Source organism: Neoarius graeffei, chromosome 7 (assembly GCF_027579695.1).
Source record: "Neoarius graeffei isolate fNeoGra1 chromosome 7, fNeoGra1.pri, whole genome shotgun sequence".
Classification (NCBI taxonomy): domain Eukaryota; kingdom Metazoa; phylum Chordata; class Actinopteri; order Siluriformes; family Ariidae; genus Neoarius; species Neoarius graeffei.
The window spans coordinates 61,185,161-61,190,957 of NC_083575.1; positions in this window are offsets into that span (position 1 = coordinate 61,185,161).

The window sequence follows — 5,797 nt, forward strand, 5'->3', positions numbered from 1 at the left end:
TGATTTACTTTACTTTACTTTACTGATCCCAAGCTGGGAAATTGTTATGTTACAGCAGCAAGTTATCAGACATGTGAAAAAAAGACACACTGTACAACATAAAATAGAATTTCAAAAAAATCCCCAAGGACAAGCCAATTATACAATACACAGATAAAAATTTAATAAATAAACTCTAAAGGTGCAAAATGACTAATGGCAGTAAACAAATAAGCTCTGATGGTGCAAAAGTTACAGGAGGACCAGGGTTATAAACAGGACTATACAGTAGAGAGGTCAGAGTTCTCTTTGTCAGACAGAGGTGAGTTATTGTCCAGTATGATGGCTTGGGAAATGTATTGCTTCCTATGAGTTCTTTCTTAGAAAAGGGGCCTGGGAGAACCTCAGTAAAATGTGGATATGGTACATGTACAGGCATATTTTTGCTCCAAGGGCATAACAATGTAAATTTGTATGCACAGTTAGAACAGTGTACTTTAGATATGTTCACATGTCAATTTCTCATGTAATAGGTACAAAGTGATCAGCCCAGTGCCATGCATTTGTACCTTAAAAGGGTATTTTTTTCAGTATTTTACATTTGTATGAATGTATTATCACAAATGACTGTTTTTCATAGTTTAATATAGATATGTCCTTTAGAGAAAGTATAACTGTTTAGATAGCCTATAACAGTTTTGAGAGTTACAAGTTCTGTCAGACATGTTACCAGAAACTGACAAGACCTGTGAGAAAATGCCAGCAGCAGTTATAGTGGATGCAAATACAGTTTTAATATTATAATTTAATTCATGTACCTAACCCTACCATCTGTTTATGGAAATTGTTTAATGAGAAATGTCATGAGCAAACCTACAGACTGTAACTGATTACGTTGCATGCCCTTCAAAAGTGCATGGAGTCATTAACCACATACATTATATACTGTCAGCACAATGTCCTTAACAGTATCTCACTTTATTGTCTTGCAAAGACTATTCCAAATATTCAGTTATCAGTTAGTGTGGTTGCAATTTGTCACAGATTCAGTTGGCATCTATAAAATTGCTACTCATTGATGATGATGGATGTGTGATATGACAAAGATGTTTGTTCCTACTGCACACTTTATGCTTAGGGAAAAGGTTCTTTAAGGGTTTCTTGAGGAGGAGGAGGAGGAGGAGGAGGAGGAGGAGAAGAAGAAGAAAAAGAAGAACAAGAAGTTTTTATTTGTCACATATACATTATAGCATAGTGAAATTTTTTTTCCGAGCATACCCCAGCTTGTTAGGAAGTCATGATACAGCACCACCAGAGCGACAGAGTTAAAGGCCTTGCTCAAGAATGCCACAATCTTCTGATCATTAACCCAGAGCCTTAGCTGTTGAACCACCACTGCCCTGAATAATTTTGGATTGTTACACTTGCATAGTTATTACATGGAAACTTTTCTCACATAGAAACACTTTGTTATATATGGATTTACACAGTGCATTTAAGGGTTAACCCAGAGGCAGAAATCAAGCAGAAACCAAAGAACCGTTTTTTTCCCCTTTTTTTAAAGACGAAGACTGAAATAGTAAGCAGATACACGTTACTATAGTTACCATATAGCTTAGGACGAGGGGGCTTCTCAAGGGTTCTGGACCATTAATGATACTAGTTTCTGAAGGGATTCTACATGGAACCCTTCTGAAAGGGAAACCCTCTTGGGATAAGATAAGATAAGATAAGATAAGATAAGATAAGATAAGATAAGATAGCCTTTTATTATCCCACAAGGGGAAATTTACATTGTTACAGCAGCAAAATATATAAAGAGAAAAAGATAAAGCAGTGAAGGAGTAGTGCAAAAGTACTAAGTATACAAAAAAGGATCGATATAAAAGAAATAAACTACAAATTTAGAGATAAAAAATTAATAAATTTGCATAAATTAACAGGTTTGCAGATATATATGTTATTTACCAGCTGGGAGGGCCGTATCGTGAAATACCGTGACCGAGGTCTTGAAAGTACTAACCGAGGCCCTCTGGGCCGAGGTCAGTATTCAAGGCCAAGGTCACGGTATTTCACCATACGGACTGACCTCATCTCATCTCATTCTCATTATCTCTAGCTGCTTTATCCTTCTACAGGGTCGCAGGCAAGCTGGAGCCTATCCCAGCTGACTACGGGCGAAAGGCGGGGTACACCCTGGACAAGTCGCCAGGTCATCACAGGGCTGACACATAGACACAGACAACCATTCACACTCACATTCACACCTACGGTCACACCTACGAGTCACCAGTTAACCTAACCTGCATGTCTTTGGACTGTGGGGGAAACCGGAGCACCCGGAGGAAACCCACGCGGACACGGGGAGAACATGCAAACTCCACACAGAAAGGCCCTCGCCGGCCCCGGGGCTCGAACCCAGGACCTTCTTGCTGTGAGGCGACAGCGCTAACCACTACACCACCGTGCCGCCCACGGACCGACCTTAAGCTGGTAAATAATTTTTTTTCTTTACCAAATTCTAACAGAAAACGAGAGTGCCCAAAAGGGAAAACCGAGCCGAGCTGGCATTTTGAATCCTCATTCACGGCTGTAATGCAAATTGCTTCCTCCTCGGTATACAAGTGCACTTCCATGGCAGGAAAAAAACTACATTTTGCTGCCTATGTAGACCCCTATTTATACAAATAGGAGTCATTCAGAATTCAGCTATGTTTTTGCTCGGTGTTGGCAAATTACAGATTTTTAGCTTTCTCCTAAAATGTTTTATTTTATTTCGTCTTCCTCAGGGTAGTAAAACTTGCTTTCGCTGTGAAGACTGTCGTTATCGCTATCCATGATGTAAAATTAATGCTATTCTCCTGAGAAATGCTGGCAAAAATTTATAAGATTTTTGATAGTCTTATAAATAAATCTTATAAAAGAAGATAAATGTTGACAAAAAATGTTACTATGTTTGTTGTTGTGAACGAGCGAGTCGCCAGAGGTCCGTAACCGGGGTCCATATCGTAGGATACGGACCCGTTCGCCAGCCAATCAGAGCGCAGGATTTGGACCGCGAAAAAATATAGTTATATTAAGAATATATTCCAGGCTGCAAAGTGAAGCGATAGTTGGGCAGTGTAACAAAATTATCATATCACAATACTTTGGCTTGTCCATAACTGGGGTCCGGAACTGGGGTCCGTACCATAGGATACGGACCCGCTTGCTAGCCAATCAGAGCGCAGGATTTGGACTGCGAAAAAAATAAATACAGTTAACATAAGTGTATTACAAAGGTGGAATTGCACGTGCAAGTATTGCACAGGTATTATTACCAATATTACACAGATAGTATTACACAAGTAAGTAGGTATATTGCACAAGAGCCATTTTAACCATGTGTAGCTAGCAGTTTGCTATAAAGTACTGATGCTGATAGTCAGTGCACACAGTATACAGTGGTGCTTGAAAGTTTGTGAACCCTTAAACATCATCAGGTTTTCACACAAGTCCTAAAAGGAGATAAAAAGAACCCAGTTAAACAAATAAGACAAAAATATCATACTTGGTCATTTATTTATTGAGGAAAATGATCCAATGTTACATATCTGTGAGTGTCAAAAGAATGTGAACCTCTAGGATTAGCAGTTAATTTGAAGGTGAAATTAGAGTCAGGTGTTTTCAATCAATGGGATGACAATCAGGTGTGAGTGGGCACCCTGTTTTATTTAAAGAACAGGGATCTATCAAAGTCTGATCTTCACAACACATGTTTGTGGAAGAGTATCATGGCACGAACAAAGGAGATTTCTGAGGACCTCAGAAAAAGTGTTGTTGATGCTCATCAAGCTGGAAAAGGTTACAAAACCATCTATAAAGAGTTTGGACTCCACCAATCCACAGTCAGACAGATTGTGTACAAATGGAGGAAATTCAAGACCATTGTTACCCTCCCCAGGAGTGGTCGACCAACAAAGATCACTCCAAGAGCAAGGCGTGTAATAGTCGGCGAGGTCACAAAGGACCCCAGGGTAACTTCTAAGCAACTGAAGGCCTCTCTCACATTGGCTAATGTTAATGTTCATGAGTCCACCATCTGGAGAACACTGAACAACAATGGTGTGCATGGCAGGGTTGCAAGGAGAAAGCCACTGCTCTCCAAAAAGAACATTGCTGCTCATCTTCAGTTTGCTAAAGATCACATGGACAAGCCAGAAGGCTACTGGAAAAATGTTTTGTGGACAGATGAGACCAATATAGAACTTTTTGGTTTAAATGAGAAGCATTATGTTTGGAGAAAGGAAAACACTGCATTCCAGCATAAGAACGTTATCCCATCTGTGAAACATGGTGGTGGTAATATCATGGTTTGGGCCTGTTTTGCTGCATCTGGGCCAGGATGGCTTGCCATCATTGATGGAACAATGAATTCTGAATTATACCAGTGAATTCTAAAGGAAAATGTCAGGACATCTGTCCATGAACTGTATTTCAAGAGAAGGTGGGTCATGCAGCAAGACAACGACCCTAAGCACACAAGTTGTTCTACCAAAGAATGGTTAAAGAAGAATAAAGTTAATGTTTTGGAATGGCCAAGTCAAAGTCCTGACCTTAATCCAATCGAAATGTTGTGGAAGGACCTGAAGCGAGCAGTTCATGTAAGAAAACCCACCAACATCCCTGAGTTGAAGCTGTTCTGTATGGAAGAATGGGCTAAAATTCCTCCAAGCCGGTGTGCAGGACTGATCAACAGTTACTGGAAACGTTTATTTGCAGTTATTGCTGCACAAGGGGGTCACACCAGATACTGAAAGCAAAGGTTCATATACTTTTGCCACTCACAGATATGTAATAGTGGATCATTTTCCTCAATAAATAAATGACCAAGTGGGGCGGCACGGTGGTGTAGTGGTTAGCGCTGTCGCCTCACAGCAAGAAGGTCCTGGGTTCGAGCCCAGCGGCCAGCGAGGGCCTTTCTGTGTGGAGTTTGCATGTTCTCCCCGTGTCCGCGTGGGTTTCCTCCAGGTGCTCCGGTTTCCCCCACAGTCCAAAGACATGCAGGTTAGGTTAACTGGTGACTCTAAATTGACCGTAGGTGTGAATGTGAGTGTGAATGGTTGTCTGTGTCTATGTGTCAGCCCTGCGATGACCTGGCGACTTGTCCAGGGTGTACCCCGCCTTTCGCCCGTAGTCAGCTGGGATAGGCTCCAGCTTGCCTGCGACCCTGTAGAAGGATAAAGCGGCTAGAGATAATGAGATGAGAATGAGATGAGATAAATGACCAAGTATAATATTTTTGTCTCATTTGTTCAACTGGGTTCTCTTTATCTCCTTTTAGGACTTGTGTGAAAATCTGATGATGTTTTAGGCCATATTTATGCAGAAGGCTTCGCAAACTTTCAAGCACCACTATACATTCAGAGGGTTTTTTTCTGGATGTAGAAGTGATCTGGACAGTATTGTTCATTATTGTGAGGAGTGACTGGTGCTGTGCTTGGTGAGGTGCGAAGGAGCTGCTGTATCTACATGAAACCTGGGTTTCCTCAGAATGACGGATGAAAGACCCCTTTATTTAACTGTCTTTTCTAAGAGTGTAGCGTTTTAAAGGATTTTAAAATTGCACTTTTAAGGGTTCCCAAGAATTATTCCCAAGTACCCATTTATCCTATGGGCTATGGATGCTGCCTCTGTCTGACTCCGCCCCCTGTATAAATTGCCCCATCCTCGGGTTCTGCTCGTGCATTCCAGAGAGGATCCCAGAATCTGCGGTACCTCTGGGTGAACGGAGACACTTTATTTTATCGTCCCACTGCTAAAAAGGCAAAGTCTGAAG